General features: G+C 42.5%; 1 long non-coding RNA gene across 3 annotated transcripts in view; it reads right to left on the bottom strand.

The window, feature by feature from the left end:
* LOC308585462 overlaps positions 1-26,227 on the bottom strand; it is a 208,769-nt gene that overhangs the window by 128,867 nt on the left and 53,675 nt on the right. The window lies entirely within an intron of this gene.

Genomic DNA, 26,227 nt, shown 5'->3' with positions numbered 1-26,227 from the left:
GCTAGGGACGTTCCTTTGACAATCTACTTGAAATGGGAGTTTCAGACCCTAAGGAGGGATTAAGACCTCCCTCAGCATCTGACACTTCCTGGGGCCCCAATTCTACCATCCCCATCCCACTGGGACCTTCCCAAGGATTCTCCAATTCCTCATCTCTTCCCACTCCTCCTTTGGGTCGGACCATCCCCTCCATGACATCTCATGAGCCTCATGAAATTGACAGGGGTAGTCCCTTAAATGAAAAAGGAATGGTTAGGCCTTTTCTTCTTAATCACAGAGCCATTGAAGCCATGCCAATAATAAGACCTGCCTTCACACAGCTTCTCAAGCTAGCAGCTGCATCCATTTCTAGATAAAGACACATCATTTTCACATTTCTTTCCAGCACATTTCTTACATAGGGGCCAAGCGCTACATAACAAAATGACTTGTCAGCAACCCTTTTGCAAGCCCAGCGTGCAGTTATATGGTCAGGCTCCAAGAGTCTGAAATAAGGATTTAATTTTTATGTAATGAGATGGGTTCAGGATCCTAATTAAATACAAAATTGATGATTAAAATATATTTAGCTTTAACAACTGTGCCATAAGAGATGCATTTATTACAAAGCTGTTGAACCTCAGTGGCTGTGTTCTCAATCAATTAGCAGCTATTTCATGTTCAATAACTGAAGCCAACCCAGTTTAATTAAACATAAAGTTCAGGCTATGTAGGACACTGTATAAACTGCTTCCTCCCTACTCCCTGCCCCCACCATGCCTTCTTAACACAAAAACTTCTACACAGCCCTGACATTATTTTGAATGAAACGTGATTTAACTTGCTGTGCTTGCTTTGAAAGAAGGACCCCTAAAGAATCGCTATAGGTAGTTAATTCAATCAAATGGCAAGATTTCTGCTCTGCACCTCCATGTCTATCACTGATAAAATTGTGGGTGGGATGATATGCTTAATTAACCCTGTAATTCTTAACATGTGGGCTAATTAGCATATAAATTAGGGTTTCCTTTGGATTATGTGCCTGATGCAGGAGTCTCTTCTATGCAATTTAGTCCTCTGGCAGGAAGATAGTGCAGCTTCTCACACGGGTAGATTACATTAATATTCAAATAGTGCAAGTGTTCCTTTCTACCTTGCTAACCAATCATCTCTTCCATAGAGTTTACTGATGCAGAAGCCCACATTCTGGAAAATCTATGCCTTTATGCATTTAAGCCTGTAACGACTAGGAACGTTTCTGATTACCGGAGTGATTTAAAAGCTTCTCGCTTTACATGCCATTTCAATGTCCTCTCAAAACCCAGCAGGATTCCAGTACCCGTTCGCTTGCATTACTGCCTAAAATCAGAGACCTACTAGTTCTTAATACTTTTATTCCCAATGAAAAACAAACTCTTCCGATGCTGTTAAGAGGAAGAGGTACTTTATGAGGCCATATAGGTAGAAACAAAATATTCCAGTGAAATGTAAACTATATAGAAACATTAGATGAGTAAAAAAAACAACACCATTCAGCTAAAGTAAGTTGGTTAAAGCACACACTCTTCAGATGACTATCTGAAGTTTTTGAAAGCATTAACGTCTGTCTCCGTTTTGAGATATGTTCCTGCATAGGGACATCAGGGTCCAGCCAGATCAAAGCAATGTCCCATCAAGCCCATTCTGCATAGCTGTCAAGTGTCCCTTATTCCAGCGCCATGTCCCGCTGCTGTCCCTTATTGATGGATGTCCCTTAAATGTCCCTTAAATGATGTCCCTTAAATTTCAAAGGAAGCAGCTCCTCTCCCTCCCTCCCTGCCGGCCAGGGAAGAGGGAGGCTCCAACTGTGTTGCTTGGCTGCTTTGCTCACCCAATAAGAAGTCTAAGAACGACTGGGGGTGGAGCTTGCATGCCATGTGTGTGGCTAGTTAATGCAAGCTGAGGAGTTTTTTGAATGCTGGATGCCATTTTGTTGCACGTGCTGCTGCAAACTTTGCAGTGCAAAGCCAGGCCGGGGAGCCATCTTAAGTTGAGGCTGCATAGACCTTGTGGTGCATGTGATTCAGATTCTATTCAGTTGAACCTCTGGTTACAAAGTTGGTTGGACAGTGTTCTCGAAGCTACCAGCATGAGTTTGACCAGACTGCAGGAGGACAGGAAGACTGGAGTGCCTGGAACAGGTGAGGCTGCAGGTCCCTTATTTTGGCTGCTGGTCCCTTATTTTCAAATCTGTAAGTTGACAGCTATGCCATTCTGTCCCATCAGCATCCTGCTCCCACAATGACCAGCCAGATGCCTAAGGGAAGCCCACAAGCAGGATATGAGCGCAAGAACTATCTCCCCAATTGCGATTCCCAGCCAGTGGCATTCAGTGGCATGCTGCTTCCAACACAGGTCTTCGAACTGAACTGCATTCGGACCTGCCAAAATGTAGCTTCCTCAGCACTCTAAATATAGACCCTAGATCATTGGGTCATAGGAATTCAGGAAGCTGCCTTATACCAAGTCAGATCATCTGGCTCAATGTTGTCTGCCCTGAGCATCTCTCCAGGGTCTCAGACCGAGGCCTCATGAAGCTCTGCTTGAAGATGCAAGGGATCAAACCTGTGACGTTCTGCATGCAACAGAGATGTTCTAACCCAGGGGTCAGCAAACTTTTCCAGCAGGGGGCTGGTCCACTGTCCCTCAGACCTTGTGGGGGGCCGGACTATATTGGGGGGGGGGGTGAACGAATTCCTATGCCCCTCAAATAACCCAGAGATGCATTTTAAATAAAAGGACACATTCCACTCATGTAAAAACACACTGATTCCCAGACCGTCTGTGGGCCGGATTTAGGAGGTGATTGGGCCGGATCCGGTCCCTGGGCCTTAGTTTGCCTACCCATGTTCTAACCCACTGGCCTCTGGCCCTTTCCCAATGAAATGCACAATCCTACAGTCCTACAATCCTGCACAGGAGCCATAGGATATTGCATACCTCCCTCTCTGCAGCTGGCGCGGCTCTACTATGAAACTAAGGAAGCTTCAGCTTCAGGGCCCTCTAATCCCGGAGGGGCCCCAGACGTGACTCTAGTCTACATTGCTTAAAATTTTGGGGTCTATTAGACGCAATGAGAGTCACACAACTCAAAAACTATAAGGTGTAGGAAATTTTTGTGCACACCAGAGACTTTGACATGTGAGATAATCCAGTACAGCAATTCTAATCAAAATCTGAGGTGTTGTAGTTAACTTAAAAATGGCTGGTGATCTGTCATGCAGAAATCCCATTGGAGAAGGTAACAGTGGTTACCCAGACCTCATTACTAGTTGCAAAGAGGGGCCCCATATAAATTCAAGCTGCAGGAACCCAAAAATGTAAGTCCGCCACTGCTCTGCGGACAGAGAGAAAGATCTGCCTCTCAGCTGCCACCACACAAACCTCCTCAGCAGCCCCATCTCCTTCCTCAGAGCTTTGATGGCAGGAGAGGGAGGGGGCGCAATACTACGCTCCTTGCAATTGAGGCATATGCCACAACTAGGTTGGCAGCACTTATCTTTTTCCATACTTCCAGATCTTTATACCTTATCAAACAATCGCTTAATCTGCATAGTAATCTCCTTCCGAGTAGGGCTTCCTTCAAATCTAACCTCCACAGAGCTGTCTTCCTCTTATTTCCATTCACTCTGAGGTGGCCTAGCTTTCTAAAATACACAACGGCCTCAAGAGGGAATTTGAATTCTGCCCCAGCTTCTGCATTGGGGTGAGCTGAAAAGCTACTGAAAGTATCTTTAATCCCTCCCACACAGACATACACACACGCCTCCCACTTGCCTGCCATCAAAACCAAGAATTGCATATTTTGCATATAATTGGCCCCAGGCACGCTTATGAAAGTGGGGAATAGAAAAGTACAGTTCTTCTCACTTATAATGTATCCTGCACAGTATCCTGCTCTTACTTATCTAAGGGTGCATTCATATATTAGAGTACATTAAATAATTTCACAGGGAAAATTACCATGGAAATTGTGAAACTCTACTGCACTCAGGGAAATAAATCCTTGAATAATTATTCAGCAGAAGTACTTCTGGCAACCTGCCTTCATCGGCAAAAATTCAAACATGTGAAAAAGTGGAAAATACGTTTTCTTCATTTTCAACCCAAAGCACGGTATTTATTTATTTTTTATTTGCTGTATTTAGAAACCACTTTTCAACACACTGCAGCCACAAAGCACTTTCCAATGTGACCAATAAAATAACACAGCATTTACAAACATAAAACACAATTAAAGGGATCATAAATTAGCAACAGTGCAGTGCTTCTGCACAATAAATATAGAAATCGTAAGCTCCAGAGGAAGCTTAGCCAAATCTTCTAAATGCATGGGAGAACAGAGAGGCTTTGATTAGGCTATGGAAATTTATCTGTGGTTTAGCCATCCATACTTCCAAGTGGAGAGTATTCCATAGGTGGGGCATAACTACAGGGAAGGCCTTATCCTGGTCCCCACACAATGAGCAACACTCAGTAAAAAAGCCCTTGCTCAGCTGATCTCAGAGCTTGGGTGATAATATGAGGAAAGACACTCCATCAAATGAAGAAAGAAAGAAAGAAAGAAAGAAAGAAAGAAAGAAAGAAAGAAAGAAAGAAAGAAAGAAGATTCCACCTAAACATTAGGAAGAACTTCCTGACAGTAAGAGCTGTTCGACAGTGGAATTTGCTGCCAAGGAGTGTGGTGGAGTCTCCTTCTTTGGAGGTCTTTAAGCAGAGGCTTGAGAACCATATGTCAGGAGTGCTCTGATGGTGTTTCCTGCTTGGCAGGGGGTTGGACTCAATGGCCCTTGTGGTCTCTTCCAACTCTATGATTCTATGATTCTATGAAATGCCTAGGTCCCAAGGCATTCAGAGCTTTATATGTTGGAATCAACTTCTTAATTTGAGCCCAGCAGTATATAGGCAACCAGTACAAATCCAATCATGACAGGTGTTATATGGCATTATATCATAGTACCCAGCAATACTCTAGCAGCAGCATTCTGCACCAGCTCCAATTTCTGAACTGTCTTTAAGGACAGCACTATGTAAAGTGCATTACGGTAATCAAGACAGGCAGTTACTAGGGTGTGCTGGTGATCCTGCCAGAGCTGGAAACAGACCTGGGTCTTGCGTGACACAGATGGATCGGTGAGCACCCCCAGACTATGTACCTGCTCCTTCAAGGGGAGTGTGACTCCATTTAGAGCAGGCCAGACACCCAGTTTCCTGCCACAACAACTACCTATCTATAGGACCTCTGTCCTGTCAGGCAGGGCTGACACTACCATGAGCCTTCCTGAGGCAGTTGCCTCAAGCCGCACTCTGGGAGGGGGCAGTAGGTTTGGATCTCCAGATACTGGCTCAGCTTGTCCCACCTCACGCAATAAGTGCACGACTGAACTAGGAACTAAGCCCAGGTTCCCCAGGTTTCAGACCATTGTGCCTTGAACTGACCACTTGATATAACTAAATACTTGTCCTCATTGTGTGGGTTATCCAGTGGAACTGATTGTCAGTAGATTCAGAAGAAAAGAAATTTAGCAGAGCTGGCTGGCTTTCAAAGGCATTCAACCAATTCACAGAAGGTGGATCTATCAGCGGCACTTAGTCATGATGGCTAAACTGTACCCCGGTGTTCAAAGGAAGTGTGCCACTGGATACAAGTTGCTGAGGAGCAACAGCAAGAGAGAACTACAGTGGTGCCCCGCAAGACGAATGCCTCGCAAGACAAAAAACTCACTAGACAAAAGGGTTTTGCGTTTTTTGAGCTGCTTCGCAAGACGAATTTCCCTATGGGCTTGCTTCGCAAGACAAAAAACGAAAACGTCTTGCAAGTTTGTTTCCTTTTTCTTAACACCGTTAATACAGTTGCGACTTGACTTCGAGGAGCAACTCATAGAACGCGGTGTGGTAGCCTTTTTTGAGGTTTTTGAAGACTTTGGTGATTTTTGAAGCTTTTCCAAAACTTCTTTTGCAGCCATTTGGTAAGTTAAACTTTTAAAACTTTTTTTGGGGGGGGTTGGATTTTGGGTTGGGGTGTTTGGAATTCAAGGACTTGGTGTTGGGGAGGGGTTTGCAAGAATCTGGAAGCTTGTGTGTTTTTTTCTGCATTTTTATGACTTTCTGTGACCATTGGACCACTCTGCTGTTTTTTTAAAAAAATTCTGGATTTGAATTTCTGTGTGGTGGGTGGCTGGGGGAACAGTTGAGGAGGGGGTTCTTCAGCAAGAAGCAAAGAGCGGAAGAGGAACCTTCTTCGAGTTGTCCCCCAGAGTCTTAGAAAATGTACTGTACACTTTGTTGATTTTTAAATGTTTTTCTGTCATGTTTAGAAACTTAATTTATTGTTCCTTCAATTTTTGAAATGCTCTTTACAGTATGTGTGACTTTAAAGAGCACTTAATAAACTCTTGTTGTACCAAATTTGGCTTTGTTTGGACTTTTTTTGACCATAGGAACGCATTAATTGAATTTCAGTGCATTCCTATGGGATTTCGTGCTTCGCAAGACGAAAAATTCACTAGACGAAAAAACTCGCGGAACGAATTAATTTCGTCTTGTGAGGCACCACTGTACTGCCTTCATGCCTCCCTTGCAGGTTTCCTGAGGCAACTGGTTGGCCATGGCAGTCTGAACCAGGAAGGGTTTTAATATGTTGTGACAACCTATAAACAGTGAGTTAGCATGTGCTACATACATGGGCTGTAGTGTGAGGGACTGGATCAATGCTCTTGCTTGTGTTGTGTGTGTTTTTAAGCTTTCTTCTTGCTTGTATGTAATTTGGCCATATGTTAATTAGGAAGCTGTTGCCACCTTATATACGTCATTTATAGCATGCTGTAACCCAAAAGCATACTATAGAGATGGCAGCCATTGTTTTAAAATAAAAAAATTAAAAAAAATTAAAATAAAATAAGTGTCTCTCTATCCCAGATAGACTTGCTATCTAAATAATGACCATTGACTAAAATGGGACTTCTGAACAACATATGTAGGACTGGGCTGTTAATTCCAATTGTGCACTGGAACAGATTTGCACAAGAACTGTAGAAACAATAAGATGGTTCTGCTTTCCTTCGAGAAAGCTCCCTCCCCAATAAATAAATAAATAAATTTGACTTTCTCTTCTCCTTCTGTTTATGGGTGCATGCTCTATGTGTTTCCTTCCAGGGGAGTGTTTCTCATTTCTCCATTCTGAAAAGAATTCTGTGCATAAAAGCCTTGGCCTAATTTCACAGCTTGCCATCTGGCGGACCCACGTCTGTACTGTCGTTGGACTCACTTGAGCTCTGGTGCACCCAGCAACAGCGAGAAACCAAAGCAACTGAAACCGCTCAAGAGAAGATTAGAAAACAGAAGGGAAACTGTCAGTCACCAATGGAGCTTGCACTTTGCCAGGAAAGAGGGGGAAAGGAACTTCACTCTCCAAGGGCAATTATGTAAATGTCAGTGAGTTACTGAACATTCATTTGGAGGCCATGGTGCACAAAATGACAGGGATGAAAAATCTGTGTGGCGAGGGAATGAAGTGCCTCAAACCTCAGGAGTGGGAAATGTGATCAACGTGTCAGCTTTTGAAAGGTTAGCTCTAGGAGCATTTGTGTCACTCAGTTATGAGGCCAGAGAAAAAAGATCTGGAGGATATAGAAGGATGCATCAGAGGATGTAGAAAGATAGCATGGGGTGAATGAATGAACAGGTCTGTGCTGCAGAGACAAATGGGACATGATCCAGTGGCTGGCAAACACACATCCAATTTTCCCTGGAGATGTCTTCCTGCGGCAGCACCTCCTGCAAATGGGCTCTCATCTGTGCTTGGTTGGGTGGATTATAATTTTCCATCACTGTCACTCATCCCATCTTCCCTGCTACTTAATTGTCTGCAGCTAGGGAGATTTGTGAAGAAGACACGGAAGACAGCACTTAAAACCTATCTAAAATCTATCATATTCCAGGCATATTCCAATCAGCAACTGGTCTTTGACAGGATATCCAGTGAAGTTTAACTGACAACGTCCTAAAACATTTTGGAAACCAATCAGATCCATCAGCCAGCCATTAGTGGTGGGCTGTCTTAATTGATCCGCCACTGCTGCAGAGGCTAAGTGGTACAGTAATAGCCACACTAACTGAAACGTATCTGACCATGGTAAGGAAGTTGTTATTGCATCCCCACTCACAATGCTATCCACTAAGCTTCATGCATGACCTGCTGGATGAATTGGATGCTGAGACAGATTCATCTTTGTCATGGTGGTCAAGAAGTCCCAAGTTGCTCCCAACAAAGAGGTCTCAGCACTACAAGATTTGGTGGCCTCTAACACCATCTCAAACACCTCCGATGGTGTATGATAGTGAGATGATCAGTACAGTCACAGATACAGAATCTTGTGGACCTTTGTAACAATGCCCAACCCCACTCACTTGCTCATGAAAACCAGAAAACCTAATCGGGTGCATCTGAACCAACATAAATGAGCTCCCCTACCTCTCTATGCCAACACTTGGAAAAGCATGCCAATTGGACAGCCCACCTGGCATTTCAAACCAAAAGGGGTGGGCTCAAGGGGCAGCCAGCTCCTCTCCCTAGGCTGTCTAGGCTTCAAGAAGAACCAGAAAGAGAGAGGCATTCAGAAATAACTCCACTGGATTGAAAGCACTGGTCTTCTATTCAGCATCATAGAAAATAAACGCTTTAAAAAATACCTATCTGCATTAATTTCCTGGATTCTATCTAGCTTAGAAAATTAATCATTAAAACTCATTTACTTTGCACTTTTCCTTACAGTTCTGAGTTGAAAGAGATTTTTTTAAAACCCACACCAGCAAACACAAAGGCAGAGGAGTCCCCAGCAATTTTTAAATGGCTTTAAACAGTAAACTGTGTGCGCACTGTGCATTTAAAATGCCTGTGTATTTAAAGGTTGCAATTGCATTATTGATTTTTTTTGACAGCAGAATTGTTTTAACCTTTTAATCTGTTGCTGTGTATGGTGCTATTAGAAAATGTTAAGGAGAACTTTCTCTGCTAGCCTAGTGTCCAGGGAAGCAGACCTACAGACTAATCCCCCAACAGGGTTATTGCTGGCAGATCTGTAAAACAGTCCATTTTTTAAAGTCCTTCGCTTTTATTTTACCATCTCTGGTGAAATGGAGCCCTCCCATTTTTAATACCTCTAACATTTTCTCAGCGTGACAGACCACCATTTTTAATCCTTTTGTAATCCTGCTCAAAATTGCCATGAGTTCAGGAACCACCTAAATTAGCCTTTCTGTGAACTCCTCTCTCCAAAAAAGCCACCACTCTCTAAATTTTACAGATACTAATTTTAATGCTGTGGAACAAATAAGAGAACAGGCCCATTCTGATCAGCCAACCATTTATATCTCTAATGGTAAAGTGCAACAGCTGCTTAATACGACCAGCTCGTCACCAAAACAGTTGAGGAAACTAAGAGCACAGTCACAAAACTTATTAACCTGTCCATTTGGAAGAACAAATAATAGTGAACTGATTGTACAAGCAGATTTGCAGCCCAGCCCTATACATATTTACTTGGCTGTGGTTTAAACCACAGAGCCTAGGACTTGCCAATCAGAAGGTCGGCGATTCGAATCCCCGCAACCGGGTGAGCTCCTGTTGCTCAGTCCCTGCTCCTGCCAACCTAGCAGTTCAAAAGCACGTCAAAGTGCAAGTAGATAAATAGGTACCGCTCCAGCGGAAAGGTAAATGGCGTTTCCGTGCGCTGCTCTGCTTGCTTCACCAGAAGTGGCTTAGTCATGCTGGCCACATGACCCGGAAGCTGTCTGTGGACAAACGTTGGCTCCCTCGGCCAGTAAAGCGAGATGAGCGCCACAACCCCAGAGTTGTCCGTGACTGGACCTTAACGGTCAGGGGTCCCTTTACCTTTACCTAACTTGGGACTTCTCAATATGCAAATGACTGAAGCCTTGGGGCTCCTCCAGACTGGGGTTCTTTTTTGCTGTTATATTCTGTAAGACGCCAATGATGCAATGATTATGCATTAGTGTTGGATTTATACTGGACCATCCACAAATCCCAGCTTTGTTAGTTGTTCTGCAGTGCTACCCTAAAGTTGCCACATTACTTGCCATCTGGAGGTGCACTCTTCTGCTACAATGCAAATAAGGTAGAACCAAATACTTTGTAGTATGAAAAGTTAGAGGGTTTCATCAGGAAGCTATGGGATGTGCATCATTTAGAAAGAAGACAGTTTACGCACCATGAAACGTTTGCAGGCACAAACAGTATTGAAAGCGGGATTGCATAGAACCGCCACATCATGAGCACAAATCACCATGAATGCCCAATATAAAAAGATGCCTTAGTGTAAATTGCTTAAAACACACACACAAAAACCCCAAGTAAATGGCAAATGTTAAAACCATACAAGCTGAGGTGCTTTTCTGTTTTGATCCACTTTCCAAACCGAGTGCCAGCAAATGAAGCTCTTTGTGTCGTGCCCATGCGAGGCGCACAGAATCTCTGTGCTCAAATCATTCCTACAGAGGCAGCTTATGAATTATTTCACTAGTAAAGTATGCGGTTTCTCAGCCCGGTTTAGCATCACGAACATATTCCAGTTTCCCATCAAGGAGGAAACACAGACGTTATTTGCATTAATGTTGTGGTTTGGTGAGTGAAGGGATTTTCATGCACAGAGTTCCGTGACTAAAAGATGCCTCTCCGTTCCATTCTTAGTAAGTTACCATGACATGTGTCTAGTTATAGAACCACATACCTCCAGACTTGCAGATTAAATTAAGCTCAATGTCTTGGCATCTCACAACAAATATTTTCTTTCATAGCAATTCTGTGCTACGAAAACAAGTCAAAAGAAACGGAGCAGGGCACTCAAAGAGGTGAAGGCGAAGCTGCCGATAGCAACCAAAAAACGGTTTGTTTGTGTACCTCTGGAAAATCAGAATTTCCTAATGCATTATTTATTAGAAGCACATTAAGTTGGGATGACATCACTGCCATTCAAAAGCAATTTGGGGAATGTATTGTCTAGGAATGCAGGCATCATTTACCTTTGCAACTAAAATGAGATAACTTGGCAGAAACGCTGTGACTTTATTTACCTTTCAAACCCTGAGCAAAAAATTAAGCGGTAAGGAATCTAATATTCTTCTGAGCACGAAGGAAGAAACGACTATATGTTATTCATCACCTAAGGTTTCGTGTTTGTCCTGGTTGGTTGTTCTGTTTTTCAATGCGAATTTGATGCTATGATACGTGGGTGGAAAGTAATGGTTTTTAATTTGAATGATAGCACTTGGAAATGCAGCTATGAAATTAGAGTGATCTCTTAGATGCGCTTTACCATGCTCCTGGAAATAAGCAGGCTAGATCCATTTTTCATAGTTTTTACCAAAGAGAAATGTATGAGCTGCTTTTGCCTTGTCCTTCTGTACTTTGTGAACTTTTGAGGAGGACCAGGGCAAGGAATCTGAACTCTAAACCTTGTTTTGAATCCTGAACTCACACTATCAGGTTGCATTCAACCACAAAATTTGTTTGTGGGGAGTGTATACACCATTATTCCTGCACTTTCCTGTGCATTTCCCTATCACTTTCTATACTGCAAAATGCTGGGGGGGGGGGTTCTGGAGGGGGGTGCTTAAGCAGTATTTATGGATGTTTTATGGGTGTTTTTAATGATGTTTCACTCATGCTTTTTGCTACATGTCATATACCACCCTTGATACATTTTAATGATAGTGCAGATTATAAATAGGTTAATAAATAATCAGTCAGCATTAAGCGTGCAGCCTGAATTTGCTGGTATGTCATTTAATTCTACCCAAAAATTGCAACAAGTTGGAAGTGTCCTCAGATTATAATAATGTTTTGGTTTTTTTCTAAAAGCTTGAAAACATCACTATTAGGACCAGCATAATGAGGATTGGTGTGAAACCATAGCTCAACCACAGGAAAACAGTATGATTATTTATTAAAGGAAAACTACAAAATGGCCAAGAATCTGGATTTAAACTCCGTTTTAATAGCAGCAATGAGGGTAAGGTAGGAAAGTGGTCAAAAATGTAATGTTTGTTCTTCCTTCTTTTCTTTGTCCTCTGTCCCCCACCCCAGAGAAACGCCAGTAAACAGCGGTGCCTGGAACCGCAGCTTTTGAAAGAGCAATTTGAAAGCATTTTAGTGCTGTGAGTAAATCATTTCCAGTCTTTTGCCCACATTATTTTTGCAGCTGCAAGAAGATATGCCATAAAGCTTCTATTCTTTTGCATAAATAATTCCTTCAGACAATCCCAAAGATTTTTTTTAAAAAAAACAGCAATCCATATCCTGTAATTTAGAGATGGAACACAGGAGGTCTTTCCAGAAACATATAACAAATGCATGAAAATTCTTCCAAGAGAAGCAACACTTTGGAGCATGAATTCAATGTATCTTATCTTCATTGTTAAATGAGATCAGGGACAGACTACATATTACCTTTACTACATTGCTGTGCCTTTAAGTCAGGGATGGGGAATCTTTCCTGGCTGGTGGACCAGATACTGACCTTCCCCCACCTTTCATGGGCCACACTGACAGATGGGTGGGGTGACCACCTGTCAATCATCTGGCATCTTAACAACATCAGAAAGGCACCCTCTGTCCTTGTCAATCATCCAGTGAGACCACTGGGGAACTCCCACCTGTAATGACCTGACATCAAGTTTAAGTAGAGGGAGGTTTACACAAACTGACACCACAGGGGGACCAATCTGGGTAGGAAGCCTAGCATGGGTGAATAACAGGGCTATAACCTTTTATCTTTCACTACCGTCCCAATCAAGATCAGCCCTATCACACCTGCAATTTGCTTTTTAGGAGCAGGGAGGAACTCACTTGGCACTTGAACATCACTGTCAGGAACATCCATCCACTTCAAGAGATCCTGCCTGGGTTGGAGATCTTCAAGGGACCATCTTCTTGGTCCCTCCACTCTCACAGGCACGCTTGGTGGGGATGCAAGAGAGGGCCTTCTCGGTAGCTGCTCTTAGATTTTGGAACTCCCTAAAGAAGAACTCCTTGTTGTCCTTCCACTGGCAGGTGAAGACTTTTTTGTTCCAACAGGCTGCTAGGAACTGACTTCTAATGAAAGGGCTGGTGCTGTGCTGTTTGCATTGCTATTTGTATGGTTTAAATATATTTTAGATATGTATATACTTCGACCTCTAAGTATATACCGCGGGTTAAGAATTTTATTCATTCCAGGGGTCCATTCTTAACCTGAGGCACCACTTTAGCTAATGGGGCCTCTCGCTGCCACTGCACTGCTGCCACACGATTTCTGTTCTCATCCTGAAGCAAAGTTCTTAACTCAAGGTACTATTTCTGGGTTAGCGGAGTCTGTAACCTGAAGCGTCTGTAACCCAAGGTACCACTGTATTTCATTTCATTACACTTTTAATTTGTATACCACCATTCCGCATTACTATACATAAGGTGGTTTATGGCAGCAAAATATACAACAAAGAACACACACCTTATAATAATCTGATCCAAACAGAAGCTCATAATAAAACATAATAATCTGCACCACCCATTTCACTGGAACTCATCAAGAACAGGCACTGCTCACCTGGATGGAAGTTGGAACTAGGTGTTCTTCAGATCCTTCCTGGCCCCATCACCCCTGCTCCCTGTGACCCCCTATGGCCCTTTTGCCCATATGACAGCAGCAGTCATGTAAAGCCACTGAGCATTCCCAGATTCTTCATGCTGAACCTTGTATCAGAATACCCATGTCTTCCATTTTTAAAGGGTTTTTTAAACCTTTGCCAAACACACACACACACACACACACACACACACACACACACACACACAAAATGTGGATAGCAAAATGATTTACTGTACAAGAAGCCATAATGAGGTTTTATAATTTTTAGTTTTTTAACAACTTTTATTAATCATTAAATCCATGGGGTTTTCCTTCTTGGTTCTGATTTATGATTATGAGCAACGGAGGTTGCCGAAAGCACTTGAAAGCCAGCTCATGCTTTGCCTTTCTGATGATCTGAACTCCACAGACTCCCCCCTCCTCTTAACTTTCTGGACCTTTCATTAGGAATAATTGACCCTAGCTTACAGTATAACTTCAGGAAAACATGGCACGAAAATGCATCCAACCTGCCAAATAAGGAATGCATCTCACTCCACTGTTATGAGAGCTGGATCGGCAGTTCAGCATCCCATGGGAGCTGCTAGACTGGCTACTCTATTTTTTCTAGAATGGAATAATTTTTTTAAGTTGAAACAGCACCGTTCTCCAGTTCTCAGCTGCCTGCAACAACAAACTTCCAGCCCAGAGTAGGGCTAAAGCCAATGGAACATCCCAGTCACTTCTGCCCACCTTAGAGCTGCTTTCCCATGACCCTCCAGAAATGACCCTGGCCACTCTCCACTATATATGGTCCATGAAAGGCTGCTCTTGTTCATAATATTATAATGATAGGATAGACAAGATACAGAGGATCAGGAAATAAGTAAACTATCTCCATTTTAGAAGCATAAAACAGAGCCTAAGAAACAGTAAACTCATTCCTAGAGGCTGTCAAGTGAGAGGCTTCCCAGCTGACAGAACCAGCAGCCACTTCAGCTCACAGAGGGCCATTTCTTTAGCTTAACCACATGGATCATCCCTGCCCATTTTGATGTTCCATCTTGAACCAGAATATTTCACAATATCTGGATTTGTCCACCAGAAAGGTACTTTTTTTAGATGTTCAAGGAGCACATCTGTTCCATTCCTATCCTCCCCTTAAGAAATATTCATCAACTTAACTTCCATTTAGAGGAATGTGTCCAACTTACAGTTAATACTGAAGCACTAGCAGAAATCAGGGCTGGCCAAATACATTTTGCTGCCTGAGATAAAGGACAAGATAGCGCCTTGCATGTACAAAAGCTATACAGACTGGAAGCTTAATCTTACTTTGACACTGGCGGCAAGGCAGCAGGCTGGCTTAGGGGACACAAAGCAAGCCACGCGGCACACATAGCTTTATCTACTCTGTTCTTCAGCATCTGATGTCTGAGACAGCTGCCTTACTCTGCCTAATGGTAGGGCTGGCCTTGGTAGGAATGTTTAATGTCATGAGGCCCTCAGCTAGACCACGAATGGGAAACATAGAGTTCTATGTCATTGATTCCAATTCTTATAACTCTTAAGCCAGCATGGCCAATGACTAGGGATGATGGGAGCTACAGTACAGCAGCATCTGTAGGGCCACAGGTACCCCATGCCTAAACTACACCAATGAGAGAGCAAGTTAGAAGCAGAGTGTCCTGAACCGCTGGCCTACCTGGCAGTAAGTCAGTATGTCAAATCCAGCACCTCAGCTCTGCTGCCCTGGGCTTGATGAGGCATGTGAGCTTCACCTGTTATGAGTTTACTCCAGCTGAAGAATCAGCTGAAGAGCTAGCAAGCCCCACCTGGCCAGCTAGGGAGCTGGGCTATGGGCTCTTGCCTGCCTCAACCTCCTACAGTGCCACTCTGCTGCTTCCTACACATCAGAGTCCACTATGTTCATGGAGACAGGAGCCCCTCTGGCTCTGGTGATGTGTCCTGCTGCTCTGGTTCCTGTGCACTGACTCCCATCCCCTCATCATCCTCTGTCACACCATGAGTACTTCCTACACCAACCTCTCCTTCATCATGCCCAGCTGGCCCCAGTGTGTCCCAGTCCCGGCCACACCCGTCACTGGAATCCTCTCCCTCCTCCCTGTTGTCCTGCCAGTCCATGAGACAATGAGAGAAAGACCTTTGGGGAATTTTTAAAGCAAACGAGCATTTGGAGATAAGGGGAGCAGAGAAGAAGAAGAAACTACTGGAGAAGAAAAGGAAAAGACACAAAAGATGGAAAAGGAAAACAAATAGCTAGCTAGGCAGAATGCCAACTACTTTGAAAAGAGACAATTTGGCTGATCAGTGGACAACTTGGACAGACGATTGGAACTTTCTGCAAAGAGCTCAACAAAACAATAGCTGCTGTTTGTTGCTGGATGGAGGAGCCTATTCTGATAGAGCCAAAGAATTTCCTTTGGAGGAGATTCATGAAGTAATACAATATGACTTGTTGAAGATTAGTAAGCAGCAAGATTGACTACAGAGCAGATATGATTTGCATTATATTGTTATTTGCTCCAGTGGTGCTACTGTTTTTAATTCTGTGCAACAGAGAGACAGGGTGTGCATTTGTGATGAACAAATTTCTTGTGGCAGAAGCATCCATAGACTAGACCCGTTCATCAAGTGCATCAAGTGCATTAGCTGCGGTCTTCAATTGGTGTACACACACACACACACACACACACACACACACACGGGTTAGATACAGTGAAGAAAAACTGGAAACAGTGGGAGGCATGATGCCCTAAAAGGTAATGTGTAGCAACAGGTCAGTGGCATTTTGATGCAAAGCCTAAAGGTACACTATGCAGCATAAGGACAGAATGACCTATTTGCAATATCACACAGTGTGATAATACTTGCTTTCTAGATATGCTATGCTAATTTATCACCAGGGGTGTACTATCCAACAATTTTTTCCTCAGAGGAGACCTGCTGAATTTAATGAATATGACTAAGTTAGTTTCACTAATTTCAGTAGGTATACTCTGAGTATAACTTAGCTACCACCCCAGGAGTGGCAAAGAAACCTGGACTCCAAATTAAGTTTCGTCAAGAAATAATTTTAGGGGTAGTGCTGCTGATCACTTTTGTACATCCTTAACAAATTTCTGTACTTCTCGTGTGCATTTTATGGAGTCAATAAATGTACGAGGCTAATAGTAAAATGTTATGCTGGCTGGGGCTGGTGGGAGTTTTAGCCCAGAACATCTGGCGGGCACCTGACTCAGGAAGGCTGATAGGACACATTTCTTACCAATGACTGGGGCTGTCACGGAAGAAGCATTTCATAGACGGCAGCCAACATGTGCTATCTTCTTGCCGGGCTGCCAGTTCCTTCTGTCACTCTGTATCAGTATTAAGAGAATAAATCATTCTTCTAGCACAGAAAAAAATATAATCTCTTGGCATCTTAAAGGCTAACAGATTTATTGGGGCATAAGGTCTGGTTGACTAGGGCCCAGTTGGTTAGGAAGTGTTATTCTGAAGTTGGCAGCCTGATAGCACGATACTGCTAGACTTTTAGAAGCAAGCTGGTGCCACTGATGTAACTTTCGAGAGCTACAAAGTCACAAATGCAACTTAATTTTTTAAAAACTTCTGAAATCAAATGCATGAACACCAAGAAGAAAAGCGTTTTAGGAGTCCCTGGTGTCTCCAGAGCTTTGAGAGTCAGAGTTGTAGTCCATATATATATATATATATATATATATATATATATATATATATATATATATATATATATATATATATATATATATATATATTTGCTTTCGTAGATTTTCACGGGTACAGGAATGCAGGTTTTGGTGTCTTCGGGTATCTTCCCGTGTAAGAGTTGGGGTGTCTAGGCGACGTTTCGACGAGGTCTCACTCGTCATCTTCAGGCTGGTGCTTTCGGCTTCTTGTTACTAGAACAGAGCAGGATCTCAGTGTTTGAGTTCCTATAAATACTGTTGAGGGGGTGTGGTGTATAGCCTCCAACGTTCTGGGCAGAGAGGAAGTTCCCAGGTTATTGTGCCTTTTCTTCTTTTGTTCATTAATTACTTGAGGGATATCTTGAGTGATTTCTTGAGTGATATTCTGAGTACCACTTAGGAGGGTCATTAGGTGTGGATTAGTTGCTAAAGCTTTCGTGTCTTGACCTCTTGAGCTTGTAAAGAGTTTTTCTGAGAAGATGGCTGTACTGCACTTAGTTGTGCTCTGGCTTGGCTTCGTGTATAGGGGCGAGCTGTGGTATTGTGCCCTGTGCCAGCCAGATCTGTGTTGGGATTGCAGGGGGGTGCAGCATCCGGAGGTGCCACTATGGTTTGGCTACTGGATGGTGTCTGTAATTTATCTGTGGAGAGGGTCTGGGTTTGGGTCTGGTGTGGTTGATTGGAGATGGCGTTCTGTGTGCCTCTGGTTCTGGTGTCGGTTTTTGTGGGGAGGGCTAATTTCCAGATGTCTGGCAGGCGGGACGTGTCGTCACGCTTGTTCATGTTGTGAGGGTGTTTCTCTATCTCGATGGCTTCCATGATTATTCTCTTGTGGTGATGTTCCATGTTAAAGAGCAATTTGGAATCTGCAAAATTAATTTCGTGTCCTGTTTCTTTCATGTGTTGGTAACTTCCTCTCTTTAAGTAATTAATGAACAAAAGAAGAAAAGGCACAATAACCTGGGAACTTCCTCTCTGCCCAGAACGTTGGAGGCTATACACCACACCCCCTCAACAGTATTTATAGGAACTCAAACACTGAGATCCTGCTCTGTTCTAGTAACAAGAAGCCGAAAGCACCAGCCTGAAGATGACGAGTGAGACCTCGTCGAAACGTCACCTAGACACCCCAACTCTTACACGGGAAGATACCCGAAGACACCAAAACCTGCATATATATATATATATATATATATATATATATATATATATATATATATAGTGCCAGAAATGACCCCTTTCCAGAAGGGGTGTGTAAAAGAGCTATAAAATGCCCAACACTAAACTGCCTATAAAATATGCCCATGTGTACAGCGCTGGCTTGCCTGGCCTTTTATTGCGGAGGCAGCAGCTATTTTAAGGAGAGCTGCTGGTGCTCTGGGCACTGCACTAGATCAGGTGAGAAGGTCACAGTAACCTGTAGTGACCTACACTGCAGGAAAGCAGACATACCAGATGGCAATACAAAATACCAGACTACAAGAACAATTAAAAATATGGTTTTCAGTCAGAGCCCTACCACAATGATCCATGCCTTTGAGCAATTATGAAGGCAAGAGGGCGCAGCACAGAGAAAACCCAATAGGATACCTCAAACAATTAAACTCTTTTAGGCCCCCTGCAGCTAGCATGGGACTAGTATGAACGATGGTCCCCTGTGGCCACACTTTTTGCTTATTATAGGTGTTAACTCTTCATTTGGAGCCAGGACTGTGAATTGTTGGCATCTCTCCGTCTCAGGAGACAATGGAGGTGAGGTCAAACCATTGGAAGCCTGCAGCACCTGCTGTGGCTGTAGAGACCGATGTGGGAGAGGTAGGTGTGTGTTAATTCAAACTTTTCCTATGGTTTATTACTTTAGATCATGGCACAAGTAAGAAGGTTGGCATAACTTAATACAGTGTTGGCCAAACTTGGGTCTCCGGCTGTTTTGGGACTACAGCTCCCATCATCCCTGACCACTGGTCCTGTTAGCTAGGGATGATGGGAGTTGTAGTCCAAAAACAGCTGGAGACCCAAGTTTGGCCAACACTGACTTAATATGGCAGGAGATCCCCATTATGAACTTTCTTGACCCTGGTACCAGTTGAGACAAGACGGCAGAAGGTCCGTAACTAGATCTCTCTCATGCTTCCTCTGAAGAATAAATGCAGCCACAGGATGCGCAACTTGGAATGGGACTGCAGCACCATATTGGTTCTCTGACTCAAATATCCCTCTCCCTGAAGTTGCTATTTGCTCCCCAAAGCATACAGGTACAGTATCTACATAGTACTTGCATGCTTTCCATAAGCAGAGGTTCTCAGACCTGGTCTGTGAGCTCCATTCAGATGGGCCATGGAAAGTCTGTGGAACAGCCAAAAACATTTGTACATGATCCTGAGCTTGATTTCTGTTTCTGATAACAGAGACCAAGGCCATTTTAACAAGGGCTGGATTTATCAAATAGGCTATTGGAATATACTCGGAGTCCTGTAGTGATTTCATGCTCTTTATTGCAGCTTGTAAAACAGTGATTAAATTGCCCCCCAAACCTCGGGCTTTTATATACATTATTTATATAATGAGTTCTGCCTGACTGGCTGATTCTGCTTCCCTCCTGGAACCTGATTGGTCTTTTTCTGCAGGCCAATCAGTTGTTGCATTCTACCAGCCTAATAGGCTGATTAACCTCCTCCTAGAGCCTGACTGGTCTTTTCCTGAAAGTCAATCAGTTGTTGCATTGTAGGATCCTACTTGCCGATTGTTCTAGGATCCAAGCTTAGTACAAAACAGCTATCAAAGCCGTGGCCTAAGACTCACGATTTTATTAGTTCAGAGTTGGTGCAATCAACTAGTTTTTCCTTCAAAGAATAAAAATGAGCTTTTCAGTGGCCTGGCTATGGCTCATGATTTGAATAGAACGCTGTTTTTGACAGTGAAGGTGTGTTAAATGAGAACAAAAGATCCACCCAAAACCCCAACAAGAGATCTGGAGGGGAGGGGGAATTTGCGAACCATTGCCTTAAGAGAAAAGTAGCAAAGAATTCTACTTTTTTTAAAAAAAAAATTACTTACTTTTTTAAAAAGTGCCTTTGTAGAACTTTGTTCCTTCACATCTGACCCTGTTTTACCAGTGCTCTTAAAAATGCCAAAGCAAACTTTGAAGTTGCCTGGTTAATAATAGGAGGAAAAAAAGATTACTCTCCTCTCTTCTTTACTGTCTTGTGATAAAAAACAGGAAATATTGGGTGTTAGTATTGCACTCAGTCTGAAATCCCCAGGAGATTCCAGGCTTCAATTTCACAGCTTACTGTATTCTCTTTTATTAAAAGTAGTTTAATAATACACAATTTTGAGTGCTGCATTGGGGTGTGGGGTTGTGCTGGGGTGTTTTTTTTTGCATGTTCTCTCTCTCTCTCTCTCTATATATATATATATACAAAATTCAGAAGGGCAGGTCAAAGAAGGAATGAAATATCAGCTATCAAGGAAAGGTTATTAAAATACCATTTTCCTAGTAATTTGCTCTACCGCTGTGACTGCAACCTTGCCAGTGGGACTTCTCAAGAAGATGAAAGAGATTATCACCCAGGACAAGGGTTTTCAACATTCTTGACAAGGCCCTTCTATTGGCTAGTCAGGTTCATCTTGAAAATAAGGATGTATGATATTCCCATCTCATGCTATAGCTATGGGTGGTGTCGGTCCGCAACTCTTAGCTACCAAGCAGCAGTGTTGCTTCTGAACCAGGCAATGTGTGGGAAGGCAAAGGGGGCTGGCTACAGTGTGTTAAATGGTAATAATGGCAGTAACAGTTTTATTTCTTTAGTTATAAGCCATAACATAACTAAGAGGGGGGGAAACATTCAGAGCTGAGCCACAGATATGGCTCTCGGTTTGCTGCCACCCAACACAAATAGAGAAACATGCAAGGTAACATCATTTTCCTTGTTCAACAGCAGAAGGTACACAAACACACTGAATGTAACAAACTTTTTCCTGCAGCTAAACTCAGGCAGATACTTTTTCATGAGGATGTTTACACAGAGGAAACTGAGTAATGTCGTGAACACGACCATTTTACAAACACTGTTAAATGGTGCAAAAGCTATCCACCTGAATGAATGTGCAAACATGCTCAGTCAATTGTGTCCTCCTGACTCCACACAGAACACAACTGCAAAGGCCAAAAGCCAGCATTTGTGTTGCCTGGTTTAAGATGCAAGCCCAAGCCCATTGATTCCTACTGAACACAGCAATTCGTTCAGTTTCTTGCCGTTTCTCATTTTTGCAATCTTAAGCCCAGTTCTCCACATTTCCACATTCATTTGGATATATATATATTTTTGAAAATGAAAATGTCCAAATGAAAATCCACCAGCATTTGCATAGAATTTATTTTCACTAATGTGCATTTTTATGATCCCAAGTATATCCATTTTGGAACACAGAAATTGGCTAGAGAACTGCATTGAGAAGTGTGAATTTCAAAGAATGGCTATGTTTTGGTTCGCTTATTGTTTCAGAAAGTATTAATTAGGTTCACTTTTAAATGCAAACTGAATCAAATTCCACCTCCCCATATGAAGACTGCATTGTCAAATGTCTTTCATCCTAAACCAGCCTAACCCTTTGAAAATTAGTATTCGAAATCCTATTCTCACCTTACAATTACACCTATATTATTTCCTGGTAAACTGCTGGTAACTGCAGCATTGGGGGGAAGGGAGACTTTTACTGCAATTGATGCTTTCCAAAACTCATTCTGCTAAGGGTATATGATGCTCTAGGCAAAGAGGGGAAACCCAGAAAGAATTCAACTAAGGCTGTGATAAAATGCCAAACTTTTCTAACCATTTTTTTATTGCAGCTGCAAGCAGAGACTAAAAATCAAAGTCATACAAAGCCAAGTCAGTTGTGCAATCAGATCTGTATTGCTTTTGCCCCCATACTCTTGTCCGTGACCTTGAGGCAGCAAACATTCACCTGCAGGCCCAGCAGTGTTTATAAGCATCGTTCTTTTGAAGAAAAAAAGAGGGGAACCAGACAATGGGACAACTTAAGCGTTTTAGCCATAAGAAGAAGAGTTCAACAGAACATGGTGCCTTGCAGACTACTGAAACCATTATGCAAAGTGTAAAGCATAGCAACATTCAGCATCAACAGAAAGGTTCAAGTATTGTGTCTGAGGGTAGGAGCCAGGACAACGGGGGGGGGGGGCAGAGTTAAAAAAAACCTACTTAAAAGACACATTTGGTTGCATTTACAACAAAGAACTAAGTAACTAAGATCTTGGATCCAATTCCTATCCGGGAAAACCTGGCTGTAGTTCAGTATTCAAGTTGACTGTACTTACAAGGACATGTATTTCAGTTCCAGGAAACCATTCCTAGATAACTGTGATGACTGGGAACCCTGAAGCATATAGCTGCAAACATTCAAATCCACAAGTAAACCTCTCAAAAATCATGAGATAGGTGTAGAAATAATACTTTCAAATGGAGATTTATTTTTATTCTGTGCATTTTCTCTTAGATCTTCAGGTTTTGAGAAGACATTGCTCTAACGTGTTGAAACCTTTGTCCAATACCATGCAGCTACAGTTTGGGGTATGTTATTTTACAAGGATGAAAGCTTCTGTACACTTAATCAAGCATCTGTGGGCCTCTCAGTTGTGTCCCTGGAGCTGAATGAAGCCAAATGGCCTGTTTTCTGCCAATTCCCAACCTTGACCTCACACAGAAGGGAATTATCAATCAGAAGCAGCCTGAAAATAGACTGGTAGGCTGGGCTGCAAAATGTTTTGCCTTGATATAGCTAAATTGGTATCCTAAGCAATGGCAGCTGGGGCACGAAGAACCATGTAGCTCTGTCCCACTTTCTGTCCTTCAAATGACCTGAAAGCCTTTCACGTTTTTTAAAATCATGCCTGCGGAATTGCTGCTCCAGTAGCATTCTGTGTCCCATGCAACACAGTGCTGCAGTTTCAATCTCTTCTCATCCAGATAAACAGTCTGCATGCCATGGTTGGGAGAGGTATGCAAAGCTATGCACAACAGCTTTGAGCACTGTGATTAAGATGTGGCGTCAAAGGAGGATCAGACTGTCCTGGTTCAAATACACTTGCACAATGGCCAGCATCTCAATCATTGGGACCATTTGATCTAACCATCCAGCTGCTCAGCAGCCAATTCATTTAAAGAGGCAATGTAGCATTTAGGAAATATGACACTCAATAGCATCATCTAAGCCTTTATGTAAGTTCTAGAGAGTTCTTTTAAAATAACTGAACAAAGCTTTTGAAATTTAGTTTTCTCACTGCAGATTTAAAACTTTCCAGGGATCCACAGAGCAAGGGCTGCTCATAGGTTTATAGGGGAGCAGATGAGATTCTCACATGGGCTGCACCTTGGCCTTGGACATTCCTGCTTTATGTTGGAAATTCCTGCTTTAAGAAACTGCATCAGTACAGCATCTCATAGAACAAGACTATAAAACACACACACAGTGGAAAAAATAGAAGTACAAAGAGCCCATAATGATGAATGAAGTTTTTAAGTAGGAATGACAGGGCCAAGCACACACCCAACAAACTTAACAGCCTTGAAAAGAAAGATGACGCAAAATATTGGTGGTATATTTAGGAACATAGGAAGCTGCCCTGTACCGAGTCAGTCTATTAATCCATCTAACTAGCAACAGTTCTCAAGGATTTCAGAAAGGAGTCCCCCTTCCACCTTACCTGGAGATTGTAGGGATTGAACTTGGAACCTGGAACCATTTAGCTAAGGCTTTCTCCCTTATTTGGGAAAATCTCCTTCTCTGTTGTCTGTGAAAGAACAATTTCAACATCAACCTCCTGAATATCAAGAGGTTCTGTGCTATCATTTGTAGATGGAACTGAGGCAAAGGACTTTTAGCACCCTATATGTGTTGGCTTACCATTGCCAGTATTATCCATAACAGTCTTGTTAATTAGGTACTTGCCACTTGTCTGTATGTTTCTGCATTTCATTTCTCTCTCACCTCACTGTTTGCACTTTCCCCCCCTCCTAAAAACCCTGTAACTCAGGATAAACATCTGATGAAGTAGATTACAGTCCATGAAAGCTGTTGACATAATATTTTATTCATCTGGGGTTGATGAGAGTTATAGTCTAAAGCTTCTGGAGGGCACAGGGTTAGCAAAGGTTGCCACTAGTGGGCTCCTTTTCAGGTGTGATGTTTCTTCCCACAGTGCTACACAACTGGCAACTATTCATTTGAGATGTACGCAGCTAAAGGTATGGGAACATCCTTCAAGACTATCACCATGGCAATCAAGGCCAAGTATTAGCAACCCCCACCTGTGATTTGACAATATGCTGTAGGCACAAGGAAATCTATTCATTGATCAAAGATGCATCTTGGTTGACTACAACTGCATCTTTGTTGATCACAGATTATAAGGATTTTACCATAGATTATAAAGAGGCCTAAGCAGTTTAGGGGCCAGAATGCATTCCAACATCCCAAAGTACAGCATCATGATCTAATAATTAAAAAAAAAAAAAAACCTGTCTGGCACCATTCCAGTAAAATGCTTAAATGATAGATTGCTGGAGGGCTGTGGCTTTGGACGCTTCCTCCTCAAAAGAGAGATGCACAAACCTTTAACCTCCATAATGTTTCCTTCCTGCCCTCCGCTCTTTTATCCCTCTATGCTCTGTTTCCAAGAAAGGTTCTTTGCTGTGTCTTAACCATCTTAGTTAATGGACTGGATTTAATGGAAACAACTAAGAAAACTCTTTCCAGTTGGTATGCACACTGTGGAAAGAGGTGGGCTGCAGGGCTCTTGAACAGAACTAGAATTAAGGATGGAGGAGAAATCCAGTCCAGTTTGCATTTAGAGGCAAACCTACCTAATTTGTACCTGCCAAAACCACAAGGGACCCAAAGCACAGCCTCCCTGCAAAATGTGCATGACTCTGAATTTTGCCATGCAGTTATTTAGCCAAGGAATGTACACCAAAATGGATATATTGGTGAAAACAACAAACAAAAATGCATTATATTAGAGGGCATTGCTTTGCAAGAATGTGTAAATTAGGCAAATTTGCATTTATGTGTGTATTAGGAGAAATACTGAAGAATTTCCACGAGGACTTCTTTTTTTAAAAAATCACAAACTGATGAAGAAATACATTTAAGATTGGAAAAAATGAGAAACAGAGAGAAACTGAAATTGGCACATTCACCCATCCCTACCTGGAATTGAAAACACAAGGCAGTGACCACTGGTAAATAGCATAATCCAGGGTGTAAAAGAAAATCTGGGTCTTCAACAGAACATTGGGGTGCCAATTCTGATTTAGGGGTGGATATAAAATTACTTTAGAAGACTAAAGTTCAAGATTGACTATGGTTGTGCCATTTTTAGTCCAAACACTTTAGGAAGTGTGGTTTAATTTGTTGCTTTTTAAAAAGTCTTATAATTTCAAGCACCTATCTCATGACCACACAGTCTAATTTTGCAGTTGGACATCTGGTTTTTTCTGCCAACGTCTTAAACAAACGCCGTCCTATTGGAAGTGAAAAGAAAGAAACAAAGAAATGCTCACATATGGAACATTAAAACATGGACTTCTGCCTGGAAATAGCAGGGCAAAAAGTGAGTGTGGATGAGCCCAACGCCTCTTGCTTATCCGAGTGTGTGTGTACAAAGTAACCTACTATACAAAGGTAACATTTATATTCATTGCTCATCCCACTTTTGCCTTTGGCTCTGCCCACCACGGACATAGGGCCCTTGGAACGGCAGCCCCCAGGCTGAGAATGTTTCCTCACCTCTGCCCTAGGGTCCCAGAATCCACTAGACTCCATTAGCTTCTGAGG

Source organism: Podarcis bocagei, assembly GCF_964188305.1.
Source record: "Podarcis bocagei genome assembly, chromosome: 4".
In the NCBI taxonomy this organism is placed as follows: Eukaryota; Metazoa; Chordata; class Lepidosauria; order Squamata; family Lacertidae; genus Podarcis; species Podarcis bocagei.
The sequence above is the reverse complement of the archived record's forward strand: the minus strand, read 5'-3'. Positions and strand labels throughout refer to the sequence as shown.